The sequence below is a fragment of the Anser brachyrhynchus genome (genome assembly GCF_964034855.1).
Source record: "Anser brachyrhynchus genome assembly, chromosome: Z".
NCBI classification, from domain to species: domain Eukaryota; kingdom Metazoa; phylum Chordata; class Aves; order Anseriformes; family Anatidae; genus Anser; species Anser brachyrhynchus.
Genome location: NC_137697.1, coordinates 69,573,762 through 69,594,095, shown reverse-complemented (window position 1 = coordinate 69,594,095; position 20,334 = coordinate 69,573,762). Strand labels below are relative to the sequence as shown.

Genomic DNA, 20,334 nt, shown 5'->3' with positions numbered 1-20,334 from the left:
CGGCCGCTCGCCTTCGCCGGGGTGCCCGGGTTGGTGAGCTTCGCACCTCCCGGCGGCCCCGCGGGTGCCCCCCCCGGGGATGCTCCCACCGAGGTGCCCCAAGGAGCCGTGTCCGAGCATCCACTGCTCCATTATTTCGTGCAGATGCAGAGATGCACGGCTTGCACCTGGCGTTTTTGCACAAGACCGCAGGTGCGACGACACGCGTGTATTAAATCCACGTTGGGAGCATCCACACGCAACCCACGCATACCTGCGTGCCTCCCACGTTTACACCCCACGTCCTGAAAATACACGAAAGCAATTTACCCCTCGCGAAAGCAATTTGCCCGTCGTAAAAGCTGCAACTTTTAATTTATTCATTTGTCTGCAACTGGAGATGTCAACCGCGACGTTGCGCGTGAGGATTTTTTTGCAATTAATCATGGGAGGGCTCACCACGTGCTTGCAGCATTATCCCTGGGTGTTGGTTTCTCCCACAATAAGCAAGACGCGTGCCAAAGCAAACTCCGCTCGTCTCCTCCGCTGGGCTTTTTCCCTTCCTCGTTGCATCACTCCGGGAGGAGACGGGCCTGGCTGCCGCCGGGAGAGCACCAGCCTTCCGCGCCGCCTGCTCCATGCCCCAGAGGTTTCCTTTCCTCACCTCCCTTATGCCAACATTTGCAAAACTTGAATGGGCTAACACATGCTACTCGCTGCGATGGCAGCAATGCTTATGCAAGATTATAATGGAGGCAGTCTGGAAGCGTATCGATGCCAAAACCAGCGCTCTTTCCAGGTTTGCCTGTGATGCATCAGGGGAATTTGGTGGCAGCGTAAGCCTCGTCAGGGGAAGGCAGTCATTCCTCCTGCTCTTGTTATTCCCAGTAAGATGTCGCTGTCACATTGCTGCGACACAGAATAAATCTCAAATACGTTCTTCCACTCAGGGTTCTCCATCTTCAGGATTTTAACACTGAACCCTTAGCGGAAGAAATTATTACCTGAGAGGGTAAAGGGAGAGCCTGCCTCCATCCAAGCGAGACACCCTGCTTCCACGTCTTGCTGTCAGTGGGGGGACAGGGAGTCAAAGCTCTGGCGACACCGAGAATGAGACCACCACCCTCCTGCACCCTGCTGTGCCCAGGCTCCTGGCAGGGCCAGGGAAAGGCTGCTTGTCAGCCCATCTGGACATATTTTCACAAATGGTGCCAGCGAGGGATTCTGGAAGAGACCAACTGCTCTGCATCTCTGATGGGAGTTATCTCCTTAAAACCAGGTGCGTCGTGTAGTCAGGCAACGAAAGGGGCTTGCTCTTCGCTGAGGTCTCCCTTCTTTTTGTTCGTCCCCTTTCTGCAGCGGAGGAGCCGGCTCTGTTAGCAGGGACATAGATGCAGACTGCTGACCTGCACGTGAATTTGCTTTCCGCAGTTGACTTTGGAGAGCACTCAGAAGCAGTCCACAAGCCACAGTTTGAGAACCTTTACCTGTCTTACTTCTGTGACTTCTTAAATCTCATTTCTGATCCCTCCTTTTATTCTTCTGTCTCCTTTTGCTTTTTCTTTTTTTTTTTTCGTTTTCTCCTCTTGTCTCACGCTCTTCTTTGGTGGCTTGCAGGACAAAGCAGCTTCAAAACCTGCCCTCCTCCCACCTCCTACCTATCTCCTTTCTACTCCTTCTCCACTTCTTCATTGTTAGGAGCAGCCCCAGGTCAGCACTGTGTCTGCACTCATTAATTAAAAAGAGGGTTTGAAAATCCTGCTCAAACCTCTGACGCCATTGCTTGGCTAATGTGCCCTATTATCATCACAGCGTTGTACACGGGGCTGTAATTGCACCAGAGGTTTCTGGTTCATATCATATGCACCGCCAGAGAGCTCACCTAGCCTAATAATGTCACCAGCACTTCAGCACAGAATTACGATTTTAGATGAACTCGTTTTAGCTCTCTGCCTGCACTGGCAGCTGCCCGGGAAGGGCAGCGAGCAGTGCATGCTGATGTCCCTGCGAAAGCCTGCCCTCCCTCGGCATGGCCAAGGGGCTGTGGCGGTGGTATTTTGGGTCAAATCCATGCAGCTAAAACACACCGAGGATGAGCCCTGGCTGCCAGCATGACCACCAGCCCCACAGAGCCCCTTCTCTTAATAGACAGTCCACATGCCTGGATGAGACAGCAGGGTCCTGCTGCTAATTCGGTGGGCTGAGGAGGAACGTCACCTCCTTTTTCTGCAACCTTGGGCAACAGCCATTTTTCAGCCCCACCAGGCTGGCAAGGAGGAATTTGCTCATGCCAGGTCCCATTGCCAGGAAAACAACAGCCTGTGGTGCTCAGCGCAAGCTCATGCTCCCCTCTCCCGAGCTGCCCAGCAGCCTGCTGGACTGCATGCCATCCCACCGACACCAACAAGACAAGCAGGCCAGAAACAATGGGCAAAGGCAAAAGCCTCCCTGATCCCACAGGAACCGAGCCTCCCACAGGGGAAGACAGGCTGAACCAGTAGGCTGCCAAATGGGATGCACAAGCTGCCAAACAGGAGGTAAAGGCAGTGAAGCTGCCCTCCAGTTTGGAAACACCTGCCTGTCTGCCTGAAGGAAGGCCCGAGAGTTGCAGCATCCCTCCCTCAGCAATGAGTTAAAAGGGATATCTTCCTTTTTAGACATCACTTGCTGCGACACCGGCAAGATTTAACCTCATCCGTCAGCTAGAACTTGGAGAAAGAAACATCTGGGAGGTGCCAGAAGCTCCCCAAAGAGCAGCAATGCCAGGCAGATGTGCTGCCCTCAGCCTGCGAGGGAGCTTTGAGGTGTCCCTTGCTGCCTCCTCTGGCCCACTGTGAGAGGAGCTTGTTTGAGGTAACCTTCCAAAGGCAGGCAGACAGCTGAATCCTCACAGAGGCTGAAACAAACGTAGCACAGAAAAGCCAGCAAGCCGAATTCCTAGCCCAGATGACCATACGCCACTCTGGAGCACTCCTGCAGTCCCCTCATAGAGGACTAAAGGTAAGGTGCATCCACCCAGCCTTTGGTCACACTCCTCTGAGGATGAAAGGGCTCAGGAAGAGATGGATGCCCTCAAGTTGGTATTAATGGGCTGAACAAGATGGTATTCCCTGGTGGGAAATAAATGCTGTGGAAGGGAGGAGCAAGAGGTGGGTCTGTGGAGAAGATACAACTTCCAGACACCCAGCCCTGAGGACAGAATTCACGGGCAGCAATGCAGTTCCTCCCTAGCAGCAGGAAGACGTGTGGTTTGACTTGTAGACAACTTGTGTGGTGAGTGGAGGTGGGGTATTACAACACTCGCAGCAATGCCAAGGATTGCTGAAGGAGGAGGCAGACACTCTGATGGGTTGTGGAGAGGGCTTCATACCCCTGCGCCATCAGTAGTAGTGTAGCAGAGCTACACTGCTGTGGGCAGGCTCAGAACAAAAGCAATCAGGGCGGCTGTGAGCACTGAGAGTACATCTGCGGACACCATCTGTCCTGCACATTCAGTGAGCAAAGCACGGGACAGGACAGGGATGCTGTTCCTGGGAGGTTCCTTGGAAAACGGCTAATAAAGAGAACAGGACACGGCAGTGAGGGAGATGCTTGTCTGTTCGTGGGGGTTTATTTTCATTATTTATTTATTTTTTTAATATATTGTTTTTTTTTTTCTGTAGAAAAAATTGGGAGTTCAAGGTCTATTCATTTACACAGGCATGGCAAAGCAGCCTCACAACATGATCCATTTGCTTACCAGCGTTCCTTAAAGAGGAAGAGCAACCAGACCACTTTTCCCTCACACGCACACATGTTCTCTTTATGTAAGGAAAGTTTTTCAAACCAGAGTCTGTGAAGTATCATATCCGTACTTCCTGGAACATCTGTAATTAAAGATTTAACATAATATTTTAAAGCAAAGAATTGCCAGTTAGTTTACCCTTCGCTTACCTGCCAGTCCCAAAGTTACTTGTGGGGGCACTGCTTGTTGCCACATGACTCGTGTCACTTCCAGAGATGCCTTCAGAACTTCACCTGTGAGAGACCATGGTCATTCTTCCCCACCAGTCCTTCACCATGGCATCTGGTTGCCTCCTGCTCAAGAGTACTTCTGCACTTTCAGTGCTGTACCCTGTCCTACATCCCTGTTCCAGGTCAGAAATCAAGTCACAGAGAGCTAAAGGGATTGTCGAGAGAGGAAGGCGTGTTCCGTACTGGGTCAGTGATGGAGGAGGACACAAGCCCACCAGAAGCTAGTTGCAACAGGGAAGGTGCAGAGGAGTGGTCTTCTGCTGTAGCCATGTGCCGTAGATTGCTCTGGCTAGGTGTCGCAAATACCTCTCTGCCTGCCTGGGGCAGGGCAGACTTATGCAAGCATTTAGGCAGGCGTCTTTCTGGTCCTGCAGCAAACACCAGGCCGAGTTAAAAGGGGTGATCAGGCAGTGAGTGTCCTGAGCGTGTTTCCTAAGTAAAAGGCAGCGTAGGACAATCTGAGGAACAGGAATTCAACCATCACAATGTAGTGCAAAGGTTTTGTCTCTTTCCAGCAATCACTAATTAATGGAAGACTCCTGTCCTCCCGAGACTCCGCTGTCGGTGAATCACAACCCAGCCTGTAGCACACATGTTGGCACTTGGATTTCAATTTGGACATCCTGGAGGATGTGGGGGAGTGAGCAATGGAACTAAAAAGATCCAGGCTCACAGTGATCTGTTAGCATTGCAATGACAGCTGTCAACTTTAAAAACAAAACAAAACAAGAGTCCTATCTTCAAGTCAGAGTTTTCAGTGGCTGTCCTTTCCTCACATGCGCCCAGTCCCCGGGGCCAGCCCCGGGGAAAACCTGTGTAGAAAACACAGCAGACAAATCCTGTCATCGCTGGCATCAGTGAGGCTACTTCACATTGACACCCAAGCATATTAGAGCAGAACCAACCTCCTGCTGGCCCTTCCTTTGCTAGAGTTGTTACCAACTTGCAACTAACAATTAGTAATAACGGAGGAAAAGACATATGAAGATCAGCCCTCAAGGCACTTTTGAAAATCCCAACTTTTGAGAATTTCAGGCATCTGGCCACTTCACCAGTAATGCCCGAAATACCCTTGAGAATACAGTCTTTGAGTTTTCAGGGTTGTCATCACACAACTCTTCTTTGCGTGAAACTCCTGTGGATTTTAATTTAGTTCACTTTCCAGGCTCCTCTTGTCTGACATGGCTTCAGAGAGCCCAAAAGGTCTCATGTTCAGCTTTTCTTACACTTTTCCTACACAAAGGAGGCAGTTTCAGTCACTTTTTCACATGGAAGGACAAGTGAGATTGACAATGCACCCTGCATAAACCAGAATATAAACTGACGCTATACAGAAAAGATTCTGACTTCTTCAATATTTGTTTGGAAGACAAAGTTCTTAGGAAAATGTTTTAAAAATGTAAAGAATGAGCCTCTTTCAGTACTGAAAATCACTTCTGCTTTAGATGAATAACATAAATGTCTTACAGGCACAAAAAGACTAATCTAGAAAATGAGAAACAGGAGTCAGAAAAAGCCTTGATGAACTGCATAGAAGGAGTATTGTAGAGCTTCCCTACAGTAACCAACTGCCTTATTTACCCTACAGGAAAGGGTTAAAAGGACAGAGTGTAGTTCATCATTTCCTTCTTAACATGATAGCAGCTCCCTATTTGTTTTAGGAAGGCCCTTAATGATAGTAGAGACACCTGGGATTTTGGTGGAACAGGAAGTATCTGTGGCAACAGCAGGCGAGCGTCAGCTGTTGCATGACAGAAATACACAGGTAAAGCAGGGCAATTTAAACAAAAGCATGAATAATGAGTATGGCTAAAATGTATAATAACAGCTCAACAAGAAACCCACTTGAAAGGAAGCAGGGGATTTGGCACTATAAGTATATGCTAATTATAGGATGGAGATTTGGCTGACATTAGTAAGAACGTACAGTGTGTAATTTTTGTGTATAAGATAAGGACAATAGGCTGTTTTCTATGTTTAAGAAACCATGACACTTTGGTATCCAGCCCATGCCCTCAAGTTATTCCCTGTTGTGCTTCACAACAGAGGGAATGGCTTTAAAACATTAACTGGGTCATGCCTTCAGCCCCCCTTGCATTGCTAACTACGAGTTCCAGGTTTGGAAAAGGTCTAGGTTTCTCTGAGCAATGTGTGAAGGCTACAGCAACCCACGGTCCCTCCATCTCTCTTCTCCTGTCCTTCCACCTCTGTTCTCCTGCTGACGCTGACCTGCGAAGGCAGACATACTTTTTTAGTGGACGCGTTACAGAGCTCAGGCTTAAAAGTGCAATGCAACCAGAAAAAGGTGGAGGGCAGGGGAAGAGGTTTGTGATGACAGAGCTGGACTGGCGAGGGGGGCTGATTTTCAGTTCTGCCACAGAAATCCTGGGACCATTGGCCCACCTGTAACAGGCTGACAACAGTGTCTCTCATGTCACGTCCCTTCAGGCTGCGAGATCCTTGAGGAAGGGACTGTCTCTTACGGAATGCAAGTGCATCTCCCAGCAAACCAGAACCCTCACTCTGCGTGGGGGCTCTTGTCTTCTTCAAAGAAAATAAAGTAACAGCAAATCAAGGTGGTAAACATAAACATGGGGCATTGACGTTTCTTCCTCAGGCACGCAAAATAACCAAGTGAGCCAGCTGGGCTTGTTTCCTCCCAGCTTCGGGTGAGGCAACTGTATTATTCTTTTATTCCTCCATTTTTGGCCTGGTAAACTTAGAAGTTTGAGAGATGTGGTTTCAGTGAATAGATGTGACCTCGGGCATTCTGCTTTTACAGTAAAGTCTGAATCACAAAATTCCCCTGTATCAAGTTTATTCGCTTTGCAGAAATCGTAAGCTCTTAGCTTATGAAGAAGTAGCTGTCAACATCCTTCTGGACAAAAAAAAAAAAAAAAAGTATTTTTATAGAGTATGAGTTGTGTTTGTAGGAAAAAAATCCAAAAGTTTGTGCTATTTAGTCTCCCAATATCATATCTTGCAGATACTAACACAGCATTAGGACACAGATTACAACTGGAAATAATGATATGGTAGTTATCCTCCACCCTGCTAAAACTTTAACCACTGATGAAAAAGGTATGTTCTGCAAGTTGATGCTCATGCCATGTGGTTCCTATCAATGGGAGAAAGTAAGGAAAAAAGCTTGAAGTTACAGTTCACGTTTAAGAAATTTAAGAGAAGATGCTTTTACTTTCTTGCATAGAGACTGGATTGCCTGAGCTTCGCCCTGCTGTGGAGAAACCATGTGTGTAATTTTCTGCCTCCTTCTTTGTGAAGTTCTAATGCACTGGACTCTAAGTCCAGTCTTGCAATCACAATTTATTTATATAAATCCTATCTATGTCTGTGGTGAACAACAAATACCAGACATAATTGCTGCACATGTTCACAGGTGCCTTCACCTTTGCAATGCTAACAGCCTTGTGTGCATTTCTGTATCCTGCCTTTCATGTGCAGCTCTGCAAATGTCCATCTGAGCTGCTGTGTCTCATTCCTGTGCTGTTGCTGTTGTGTCGTTGTTCTCATGACCTTCCACCTGCAAATCTCTGTACTGTTTTTATAACAGGTTCTCGTGGGAAGTGACTGACAGCAGTTTGAGAATCCTCCCTGTCTTCCTGCTGTGTTTCGTAACTTTAGTTTACATGAGGGGAAAAACAGGAGTTAGCAAATAACAAAGTGAATAGTAGTCCTTTAAATATCCTGTAAGCATTACCCAGCCATAGGCATGCAAAAAGAGTGACCAATTGGCACGCACCCCCTCTGACTGATGAAGTGTGATCCTGTGCGTGCTGACAGCACGATAACAACCAGCAGGGAGCTTGGCTGGGTCCAAATGCAAAGCACAAATTTAACAGGGGAAAAAGTCTGACAAGAATAGTTATTGTCATCTTCCTCATCCTCACCACTTGCTGATACTGGAAAGAACACTTCTCTAGAGACCCCTTTGCTTCAGTCCATGGCTGTCCACTGGACAGCTGCTTCATGCCTTCTCTTTCCCTTCTTTTTCCCTTGAGGTAACCTCTAGTTGATGTGTGGAGCCCACTAATAAAACTGTGCAATTAAACTTGTCTCACAAGGTGCAATGATACAGTTTGCAAGGTTCCCTGTCCTTCCTTCAGTATAAGCCCCTGGTGGGAATGTTGGGGAACAGAGTTATAACAGCTAAACCCCAAAGCAAAGTGGGTTGCAGGTTGAGAACTCAGAAAACTGTTACAACTGAGCAAGGAGCAGTCCCTTAAAAAAGACACCGACGTGAAGGGAAATCCAAAATCCAGCCTTTTCCAGGGGAGAAAGTTTATCATATTGGCTTATAACTTGGGAGAAACCTGTGCCAATTCCCTGAGACAGACAGATTTTGTTTCTTTTCTTTCTAGTTCACGTTTGCACCACTGAATGACTTGTGTAACAGGAATGTTACCTGTAATAAAGATAACCCTTATCTACTGATTACTGTAAGAAAATCCTCATTCCTTTGAGCTTTCATAGCTTTTAGTCTGTTAATCTCATCAATCATTGACTTTAAATATAGGAAACATGTAATAAATGCACATAAAGCTCTCTCATTATGACAGAGAATCCAAACACAAATAAGCCTAAGCTATCATTAGGGACTCCAGCCTTAAAAGAGGTGGGGAATTGAGCCATTCAGGCCATCACTGCTGTGAATAATGTAATATGGCCAGGCTCTTACACTAACCATCCGGGTATAAGAAGCATCTTTGAATTGAAAAACAGTCTAGATGACGTTTACAAGAGTGCAACTTAGGAGCTGCAGTTTAAAAAAAAAAAAAAATTCTAATAGTCAAGTTTCTTCTTTAGTGATTCTGATAAGGAAAGCAACATTGAAGTTTGCTCCAAAAGACAAGTGGGTGAAAAATTGCTTTAAAAAGCTATTTTGGAAAGTGCAACCAAGCACTAGTTTGTAAGTAGGCTTTGATCCTATGGTAAAAGTAATCCTAAACTCTGATTGAAGCCAATTAAGTCATCAGCTTCCCAGGAGGTTTTTACTGTTGTTTCATAGCAAGGCTCTTTGCCATCAACATCTGTATAACATAGCTTACAGGCTGCTGACTAAAAATACACTGATAAATGAAATTTTATTTTGAGACTCATTAAGTCAAAATTATTGTGCAACATAAGATGGAAAATCTTGCTTAACAAAAACAATTAAAAAAAAAAAAGAGAAGCAAATCATCCAAGACTGTTTAAATGGAACAGCAATGTACCATATATTTCATCTAGATTTTGGAAATGTTTAAGTGTACTTTATGTATGTGCATGACACCGCATATTTCAGAGGAAATTAGTTATTCTTTTCAAATAGACGTAAAAGGTTCAGAACACACAAATTCTACACACAGAAAAGATACAGAAAGATTCTGCAGGTAACCGTATTCCAGACTGCAGCACAGAAAATCTTCCCAGAGATAAATTTTGCATTTTATTTTTAGGAAAAAAAAAAAAGTTACTTATCCCTCTCCCCCAAAATAATGAAAATATCCCTCAAAAGAAGGTTACAATGAAAGTATAAAAGTGCAAAAATCAAGAGAAAAAGCATGTTACTTGTAAATACTTTCTCAAGTACTTTCTAACCATTGAGTAAAAAAATAGCGATTTATGTACTACTGCTTTAGTTACTTAATCTAGTTAGTTATTTCTTAACTTAGTTATATAAATCAACATCTTATTCTAGCATGAAATACTATGCAGAACTAAATTAAGCAACACTCCATTATAAAGATTGGGAACACATGTCCCATGAGGAGCGGCTGAGAGAACTGGGGTTGTGTAGTCTGGAGAAGAGGAGGCTCAGGGGAGACCTTATTGCTCTCTGCAACTACCTGAAAGGAAGGTGTGGGGAGCTGGGGGTTGGCCTCTTCTCGCAGGTAACTAGGGATAGGGCTAGAGGGAATGGCCTCAAGTTGCGCCATGGGAGGTTTAGATTGGAAATGGGGAGGCATTTCTTCTCAGAAAGAGCAGTCAGGCATTGGGACGGGTTGCCCAGGGAGGTGGTGGAGTCACTGTCCCTGGGGGTGTTCAAGGAAAGGTTGGACGTGGTGCTTAGGGACATGGTTTGGCAGGTGACATTGGTGGTAGGGGGATGGTTGGACCAGATGATCTTGGAGGTCTTTTCCAACCTTAATGATTCTAAGATTCAACAGTTTTAAATTTTTCCAAAAATTTAAGAATTCAAGCTATTGTTCTTCTACACCAAGTCTCTTCCAGATAATACAGTATTACCTTCTCACTGGTTATTTTGGTGGGTCACATGAGTATGATAAGCCTGCTGCTCTGGCACTGAGAAATGCATGCTCACTCATGGTCCAGAGCAAGGACTTTCTCCCAGAGGGCATTTCATACTTGTGAGGGAAGAGAGGTGAGAGGCTGCAAGGCACAGGTAAAGATTTTAGTGTTCTGCTGATTTCCTCCTTGAACCTACCAAGAGAAGAAAAAATGTATTGATGTTCGTTAGTGTCTCTTTCCCTGTGGTGAGACTGCTGCAAGCCTGGCAAGAATAGCATTTTGTCCTGCATGTGCAGAAATGATAAACTCCCAGCAAACTCTGTGTGGGATTTGTTTGTGTTCGATGTGTTCGATGTGTTCGTGTGGGATTTGCTGCCCCAGCTGGATGCACATGTCTATGGGGCCTGATGGGACTCATCCCAGCATACTACAAGAGCTGGCTAATGTTATTACAAAACCACTTTTAATTATTTTTCAGTGCTTTTGGGAGTCTGGGGAGGTCTCGATTGGAAGCTGCCAAATGTCCCAGTTTTCAAGAAGGGCAAGAAAGAAGACCCTGGTAATTGTAGGCCTGCCACTCTCACTTCAGAGCCTGGTAGATTGTGGAGAAGGTTATTTTGGGAGTTGTTGAAAAACACTTGAAAGACAACACAGTCATTGATCACAGCCAACATGGGTTCACAACAGGAAAGTCTTGTTTAATGAATTTTATTTCATTTTACAGCAAGGTTACTCACCTGGTTGACCAAGGGAAGTCAGTTATGTAATCTTTTTGGATTTCAGCAAAGCTTTTGATAATGTCTCTCACAGTGTTCTTCTGGACAAAATGCCCAGCACACAGCTAGTGAAATACATAGCACAAGGGGTGAACAATTGGCTAATGAGTCAGGCTTAAAGACTAACAGTAAATGGGGCTACATCAGGCTGCCAGCCAGTCACAAGGGGGTTACCAATGTGCTCCATTTCGGGGCCAGTTCTCTTCAATGTTTTCATAAATGACTTGCATGTAGGACTAGAAGAAGTTTTGAGTAAGCTTACAGATGATTCTAAATTGGGAGGAGCTGTTGACTCCATTGAGGGTAGAGAAGCCTTGCAGAGAGATCTTGACAAATTAGAGAGCTGGGCAATCACCAACAATACGAAGTTTAACAAGAGCAGGTGCCAGATTCTGCACCTAGGACAGGGCAACCCTAGAGCAAGACCGGGACACGAGAGGCTGGATAGCAGCCCCACGAAAAGGAATCTGGAGGGTTGGGTCAATGGAAAATCAAAGATGAGTGAACAGTGTGCCCTGGCAGCCAGGAGGGCCAGTCACACCCTGGGGTGCCTTAGGCCCAGCACTGCCAGCCGGTGGAGGGAAGAGACTGTCCTGCTCTGCTCTGTGAACTGTGGCCTCATCTCAAGCACTGTATGTGGTTTCAGGTGCCACAAAATATGAAGGACGTAAAACTCTTAGAGAATGTCCAAAGGAGGGCAACAAAGATAGTGAAAGGTCTAGAGAGCAAGACTTGAGGAGCAGCCGAGGTCCCTGGGTTCGTTCAGCCCAGAGCAGAGCAGGCTGAGGGGAGGCCTCATGGCGGCCTGCAGCTCCCTCACGAGGGGAGCGGAGGGGCAGGCGCTGAGCTCTGCTCTCTGGGGACAGCGACAGGACCCGAGGGAACGGCATGGAGCTGGGGCAGGGGAGGGTCAGGCTGGGTGTCAGGGAAAGGTTCTGCACCCAGAGGGTGGTCGGGCACTGGGACAGGCTCCCCAGGGCAGTGGTCATGGCACCGAGCTGCCAGAGATCAAGAAGTGTTTGCACAACACTGTCAGACAGTTGGGTCAGAGTTTTGTGTCGTCCTGTGTGGAGTGAGAAGTTGGACTCAAGGACGCAGATGAGTCCATATACAGCTCGGGACATTCAGTCACTCTATGAAGATGCACAGTCACACATATTGCACATCCATGCAGGACCAGCAGGAACGCAGTGTGGCCCGTTTCCATCAGTCGGGGGCTGTGTGTGCACCCCCAGATGAGCACCACTGGAGGAGCTTGGTGGCCGAGCCCGTCTTTGCTCCTGTCCCTGGAAGGCCCTGCCAAGAGCGGCTGTCCAGCAGCTCCTGGCCCAGGAGGCCATTTTTGAGGGAACTGCCTGGGCTGAGCCCTCTGCCCAAAACCCAGCAGGCACAAAGCCTGGGGCTGAGCAGGGCCGGGCCACCCCAGCGCCCTGCAGGCAGCGGGCAGGGGACAAGGGGCCTGGTCAGCCCCGCACAGGAGCTGAAGTGCCCCATCTGCTGTGAGGCACAAACAGACATCGCATATACAATGCCCTGCGAGCACCAATTCTGCCTGGGGTGCATCCTGCGGTGGGCAAAGCTGAAGGCGGAGTGCCCGCTCTGCAGGGAAGCTGTGAGCACCATCAAGGCGTCTGTGCGGGGAGAAGATGACTACCTAGAGTGCATCGTCACCCCCCCAAGACTGCCAGCACCTGCTGGCTTCCCGGCAGGTGTCACTCTCAACCCCAGTGGGCCTGCAACATCCTCCCTGCAGGGAAGAGAAAGGCCGGGGGATGAGGGGCAGGGGAGCACAACCACATTGCGGAATCTCCTGCCCGAGATCTGGGCAACACTTTTCAGGCAGCACTGCAGCATCCTTGACCCCATGCTGCCGTGGATGCGTCAGGAGCTGTCCATCATCTGTCGGGTGCACTGTTGGCCAGCGATGGTGGTGGAGAGCATGATCCTGCAGACCCTGTGCCATTCCGGGCCGGACAGGAATTCCCTAGTCCAGCAGCTGCTGAGATGCCTGGGGGACAGGACAGAAGCTTTCATGAATGAACTGGTCAACACCATCGTGCGCCTGTGCAGTGAGGAGGCCTGGAGGCTGCTGGGCCTCCAGGAGGCCCACGTCAACAGGGAGCAGGAGGACAGCCCTGCGGCCATCCCTTGTCCTGTGCCACCCCTGCAAAGAACTCCCACCTCCAGCCCTGCAGACTCGGATGACGAGGAGCTCCCCAGCACATCCAGTGCCGCCCTTCGTGGGGGTCCTAGCCACCCCACCGCCACAGGTGTCCCAAGGGAGCAGGAGGAGCCCCATGCGGAGCCAGAGCAGGCACCAGCAGAAGATGACGCTGGCCAAGGCTGCAGCCACTGGGCCTCTGCTCCTGGACGGGGCAGGGACCGCTTGCTTGGGGGGCCTCGGTGCCCCCCAAAGAGGAAAGCCAGCAGCAGCCCAGACCCTTCTAAGTCCTGCAAGAGGCCACCCCAACTAGCAGGGCTACGCTTGTCTTTCAATAATGCAAACACAAAATCCATGAGGATTTCGCAGGCAGTGTTTTGCTCTTACTCAAAATAAAGCTCAGTGCAGAGCCTGTGGGTGGTATATGAAGGCAGTGTTATCACCTTGCCAAAGTGAGACAAGCTCTCTCCTTCCCTACTAATCCTGGCATTTCACCAGCTAAGGCAAAAGGCAGCCAGGTGGAGAGGCAGGATCCAGCCAGGGTCAGGACGTGTGGCTGGTCCCAGCACCTCACCTTCCTCCGCCAGGAGACCCCTGCAAGGCATTGGGAGCAGGGACGGGGCTGGGGCTTATCAGGCACAGCACCGTGAGCTGGGTGAGGGAGGTGGCCGTCCCGCTCTGCTCTGCGCTAGCGTGGCTTCACCTGGAGCACTGTGCGCAGTTTTGGGTGCCACAACATAACGATACAAAACTATTAGAGAGTATCCAAAAATGGTGACAAAACGTTTGGAAAACGCTCTCAGACATACGGTTTGATGTTTGTGGGGGCCTGTGTGGAGCCAGGAGCTGGACTCGAGGATCCTTGCGGGTCCCTTCCAGCTGGGGACATTCCAGGAGTCAGATTCCACGGTTCGTCTCGTGTGCTGAGCGCTCCCTCTGCTGGCACGCAGGAAGCTGGCTTTTTCCCAGCTCTACTCAGGCTGGGGAAAACAAAACAAAACAAAACAAACAATGGAGCAGAAGTTGTACTGAAGAGGTAAGAGAGAGGTTATGGAAACAGAGGCCTTGGGCACACGAGGCACGAGCTTACGTTTCCTTCACGGTACAAGGAATGATCAGTCCTGTTCATTACCTTGAGCAGCATGCAGACAGTGCCTATATTTTTACATAGGTCTTAGAGCTGGTTTTTTTTTTTTTTTCACTTATTGGAGTTGTCACCTGAGGAACCTGTTGGTTTTTGTTGTTGTTGTTGTTTTTTCCTTTAGTTGCTGAGTTACAGAACAATCACAGTTTTTTTTTTCTTTTAGTCATTTCTTTTTTATGAGCCTCGAAGGCTGTGAATTGAGCAACAGATTAAAAAGTAGCACATTTCTATCCTCATCTAGAAATCCTCTGTGGTATGCAAATACTAACAATAATTTCAGCACCCGTTGTAGGTCTCATCCTTACAGTACCCAACAGACTGCCACACTTTTCAGCCCTGTCTGTTTACAGCAGAAACTCCAGGAATGACATAATATGAAAGTTCATTCAGCAAGGATCAAATATGCCTAACAGCACCACCAGCCCCAGTTATAAGGACTCTTCCTAAGGGAGGGCAGTGGTCTCCCTACCCCCATGCTCACGGTGCTGCCCTCAGGACGCACGCTTACCTGGGTCAAGTAGCACAGCGTAAACACACTTCATTGAAAAGCAGAGCGCCAAGCTTTCTGTTTTTCCCTTTTCCCTGCTTGCTTGTCCCATCAGGCTGGAACTCTTAACAGCTTGTAGCAATCAGCGTGCTGGATGTGGTAGTCCCTGCCCTTCTCTCCCCAGCATGAGCAATTACACAGCCACAGCAGTGGTCAGACACAGCCCTGATCTGTTTGCCAACAGTCAGTAACACCCAGACCAGCCCGGTGAGCTTTCACTCTTTCGTCATGCAGTAAACACTACTGATGTACTAGGGAGAGAAGAAACACAGTGGCCAGTCAGAGACAGCTCTGTACTGCTGTGGATCCATCTCCACTTTCCTTCTAAAGAAGACACCTTTCTCTAGGATTACACAGACAGCAGAGTGCATCTTCGAACGACATTCACAGCTCCCAACCGTGTTATGCAGGAGCAGTGCTGCTGAATGCAGGAGAAACACACACATGCTTAACTGCAAGCACTGGCAGGGAACCAAACGGGCACATTCTGCCTTTGGGTTGCAGGATATAGTTAATGAATAGGGTGCTGCAACTCACCCTTCCCTCCTCCCCACACCCCTCACCCAGCAATCCTGAAAAACAAAATGCTTTGGCAGAGAAGTTGCACAGAAAACTGCTAAGGTGTGGGTGTTGATGATGAAAAGTGGGTATAAAAGTAAACAGCCTTGCTCTTGTTACTCAAGTTCTTTGATCTGCCTCAGTTCTTGTAGCGTTACAGGGCTGTGTTTAGAAATGTACTTTGATTTCAAGAACATTTTCTAATATCTGCAGGTTTCAAAATATGTCCCATATTTTCAATGATTTGCAATAGCTACAGATCATTGGTCTTTTACAGTAGCATCTGATAGAGAGGGCCAGTTCCTACAAGTTTTGTGAACATCGTTGACCTGAGTAGGAGAAAAAAATGCTGTTTGTATCCTAGTCGGAGGAAAAGTTAGTTTTGGGTTCCACTCTACCTGTACAATGGGAATATATTACGTGTCCCCTAATCCTGGGATCAGATTTCACATCTCATCACTTGTTAGCTAATTCAAAGACATGGTAATATTATAAGAAATCATGTTGTATTAGGTGGTGTACATCTCACAGTAACCGAGCACATGACATGAATGCCATGATTACCTTTAGTTTACCTTGCTCTAAACTTACCTTTACCTAAAAAAGAAGAAACAGAAACAGTTTTTAGAAATTCCTCTTTGGTATATGCTTGGTACTTTTATCCATGTTGTAGAAATGCTAAATCACACTTTGATTAAATCTTGTCCTTTTCAAATACCTCAGCCTAATAAAGTATTTCCATATGCATATACAAATATTTATTAGATACATAACATAACATTGAAGTACTTATCTGAAAAGGAGGAGGCTGGTTAATTGAAGAAGAATTTGACTTCCCAGGCCATTTTTTAATTAAAAAGGAAAATTTTTGAGGATTTAATCATAATGATTAACTTATGTAACGTAAAACTTTTTTCGTGATCAGTCTATTACTTTCTGACCGTTTTGAAGTTTTGCTAAAGGAGGTTCAGAACAGTTTTGAATAGTGAGAAACGTGGAAATCAGTTATAAAACAGTGCCACAACTTAGAACTATAAAGCTGTGACATTGCCACTTGTCCAACAAATACATCATAAATTTTAACTAGTAAAAATCATTCTGGAGCTAGAACAAACTCAATAGGAGGACCAAATTGCATCAGATTTTAACTGAGATAAGACCATATGACGTAGGTCTTCAGGAGAAGGGTACAAGAAAGAAACTGAGTTACTTTCAACCAAATTCTGTTGCAGAAGCAGCACACATTTAGGAAAAACAGATTAGAGATATGCAGAAAAAAAGTTCAATAGTTTGACTGGATGGTTTCTGAAACTATGGGTGCCTTCTGAAGCTACACTCACTGCAAAATCTTCATTAGCTACTTAACAAAGCAGTATAAACCTCCAGTTTATAGCTTCCAGAGCTAGGTCAGCTCTGCCTCCTATGCCATGCACAGTCTTTCCCCAGTTCATGCCAGCACGCTCCTGGCCCAGCCGCGTTGCTCCCTCCTGCTCGGGCACACACAGAGGTGCTGAGGAGCTGCCGCAGGGCCAGCTCTCACCCCAGCTGCCCAACGTGGAGTGAGCTCCCTCTGTGCCCCAGGTTTTCACGCCTGATGAGAAAGGAACCCATCTTTGTGTTTTTCACTTCCCTGAGATTGCAGGGCACAATGGTGACTATGAATTTTCTGTCTTATTACCAGAATTCAACAAGGACGGACCTTTCGCAATACCAGCAGTCTTAGATGAGTGTGGGCTTGAAAAACTTGAAAACTATTGGACCATGAAGTGCATTAGGAAGTAAATCCTAAGTCTTGCAAGCTTCTCAGCATGCTTGGGAGACCTAAATGCCTTAAATTCTGGGCAGTTCTGTTGGTGACACTGAATAAACGCTTAAAGAGATTGGTACACTGGGCTCTGCAGATGCTCTCGCACCGTGCTGACGAGGATGCGTTCACTCGCCCCTTTGGAGAGTGAGGCCCTCCCTGCTTTCAGTGCTGAGCTCCCGTCCTTACCAGCTGAAGAGGAGGAAGGGGACGTGGCTGTCTGCACAGGTCTGGTAGCTTAAACCTCCTGGTGCTACCTGCAGCTGTTGTGGGAGGCATCGCCTTGTCTGTGGCGGTGGGTGGGTGTGCAGCTGTGTGCACGCGTGCATGCAGGTGTGCGTAACCTGACTCACAGGTACCAGGACTAGTGTAGGGAATAAACCAAGGAAAGCAAAAACAAATAATGAGATGGCCGCTTAGCAGAGGTACTTGGCACCCTGCAAAACCGACCATGTTGCTCCCACTTCTATGCCAGCACAGGGATCTCTGCATGGCATTTATATCGCAGAAATACAACGGCAGGGTAACACTTGGTCCCCCCACCCTTTTTCTGGGACATGCACGCAAACAGCCATGTAGAAGGAAGCCCACTTCAGATATGCTGCTCAGTTCCAAAGGCGTAGAGGAAATGAAAACGCTTGCAACCTAGCATGTGTATTCTCAAGAAGGAATTCGTTTAATCAAGACAAACACCTTCTAGTCTTCATCAGACTCAGTTATTTCTCCTCTAACAGTCCCATGTTTTATTCTTAAGTACTATATTTCATCAAAAAGGACTAGCATTTAAAAACAGCATTATCGTTATACATAAAAGGCCAACGTTCTGTTAGGAAGGCTTTCCCCTCAAAGTTTAGAGTTAAACTGTGTCAGCATCTTCTCCAGCTTTATTGCTAGTGCCATGTTACCTTTGATCTTTAACTTTCCTGACATGAAGGCCATGGTTGGTTTTAGTTTACCTAAAAAGAAGATACAGCATTATCAGGAAAAGAGTTGGAGACAGACCGTGCGGACGAAACCTCGGTATCCTACAGTAGTATCTGGTGGTTACTTTGCTACCCAGCTCGTGTAAAAGCAGCATGCATTTAGGAAAAACAGATGAGAGGTGTGCACAAAAGAAGTTCAGTAGACTGACTGGGTGCTTTCTGAAACTGCGGATGCTTTCTGAAGCTACGCTCCCTGTGAAATCTCTAATAGCTACTCAACAAAGCACTATCAACTTCCGTGCTCTTTTTGTTCACAGACATAAGAGTCCAGAGGAGCCCAAGGAACTCTATCCTACTTGCACCTGGGCCACTAGAAGCTTAATGCTCATCCAGTTCCAGGACTACAAAGAGAAGAGCCAGTCCACTAGGCTACCAGCAGAATGAAATGTTCAGAACAAAGCATTCTGGGCGCGAGGCATCGCCGCCCCTCTGGTGAATGCCTTCGTTACTCACCTGTGAACATTTTCACAAAGTCGCCACTCGACATGCTCATAACTACGTCGGCCGTCACAGGAGGCTTTCCAAAGCCGGCGCTCCCGTCATTGGTTTTCAGGTCGATGTACCAAGTGCCTCCGTCATCACCTGAGCACGGCAGGGAGAACGAGCGGCAGTCTCCAGGCTGCCTTTGGCTAGGCATGGGAGCGTGTGAAAGTTTTACAAGAGCTGCTCTTTCTTACCAGATAATTCAAACTGGAAGACACCCTGCGTAGATCTCACAAATTCTTTACTGATGGCTCCCTGAATAACTCTGAATGTTTCTGCAACAGGACTCGAAGCAGATTCTGTATGACCCTTAGCCCCATCTGGGCCTTCATGCTTGGATCCACTTGATTTCTTTTCCTCCTTGAATGCCTGGGAAGCACCTACAAGAAATTAATTCTTCTGCAAAGTCTTCAAAGCCTTAAGTCCATTCACAACTTTAATCAGCATTTTACTAGACTGTAGCGAACACGCACATTTAACAATAAAGAATAGCATTTGTGACTTAAAAGTCCCATCAAGTTGAACAGCCTCTAAAATGTTGTATAAAGTTGGTTAGGTCTTGAGCATCAGAAATTAATTAGGACTGTTTTGTGAATTGCTACTAAATAACCTGGACTGCAAGGTTCAGGGAGTTAACAGCATCAGACTCTCTCAGAAAAGATGTAGAGCATATGCACAAATAATAATTTCAAGGGAAAAGGGCTCTGCCCAAACTGCACCCTTCTGCCATTTTCTCATCTCTCTTTTGACACTTTTATTGACACCTATTCAGCATTCTTAATTTCTGTCTACTTCTTGATAAACTGTAATTCTGAAAAATCAATGTTGATGCTTTTCTTAAAGAAGACTTTTCCCTTTTATCTAAGAACTCGTAAATTAGTCAGGTTTCACCTAAGAAGCTAGAGGTTGTTTTTTTGTATAAATCCAGCAAGATAGATCATATGACAGTCTTGCAAAGTGTGGTGTTTACTATTTATATTTTTTGTTTTATTTCCAGCAATCTTTACATGTGATCTTCAGGACAAAAAAAATGATTCTTCAAAATAGGGCATTGATTATAAACCATGAAAGTTTCACAGTCCTGCAGAAGGTAATGTGCTTTCCCTGACATGAAGTTCAGACACTGCTTTCACTTACATAAATCATACACTTCAAATTAGATAAGTTTTTATTTTTTATTTTTTTTCCCCAAATAGCTTGAATGGAGTCCAAGTTCTGGTCAGAAAAGAAGAAAACTTGAAATACAGAGGAAATTTATTATCATCAGAAATTATCAACTCCAACTAGCTGTTAAACAATAACATATGCATTGTCCTGGGCAACAGTTTTGAGCTGAGGAATTCCAAACAATTGGATTTATTGGCAATTAGTATAAATGTTTAATTATTGATTTTATCATTGATTAATGAAAACAAACAAACACTTAGAAAAAAACACCTCAGCTCCCCTTTGCACACCTCTCCTCCACCCTCCCCAGTCTCCAATACCATCACTGCACATACGAGCATTCCCTTTGGTGATGTGACAAGTGGTGCAGGAGTCGGTGCATTGCTACTTAATTGTTCCCAAGTGTGTTTCCCCACGAGCTGCAGTCCCTTTACAATTGTGTCTCCTCCTCTGCCTCCTCTCTGTCACT

The 20,334-nt window shown here is 46.6% G+C and overlaps 1 protein-coding gene and 1 long non-coding RNA gene across 3 annotated transcripts in view; both read right to left on the bottom strand.

The window, feature by feature from the left end:
- Window positions 1-10,599, bottom strand: part of KIAA1958 — a 74,203-nt gene extending 63,604 nt beyond the window's left edge. The window contains exon 1 of one of the 2 annotated variants that reach the window (XM_080573340.1): window positions 3,913-10,599. The gene's annotated coding sequence lies outside the window, so the exon portion shown is untranslated. The other variant, XM_080573344.1, reaches the window with a different exon arrangement.
- Window positions 10,600-17,885: 7,286 nt separating this feature from the next.
- Window positions 17,886-19,080, bottom strand: LOC308185310. Its single transcript, XR_013943283.1, has 3 exons — window positions 18,893-19,080; window positions 18,669-18,797; window positions 17,886-18,188 (listed from the first exon to the last, which is right to left on the bottom strand). It is a non-coding gene; the product is annotated as an uncharacterized lncRNA (long non-coding RNA).
- Between the last annotated feature and the right edge of the window lie 1,254 nt (window positions 19,081-20,334).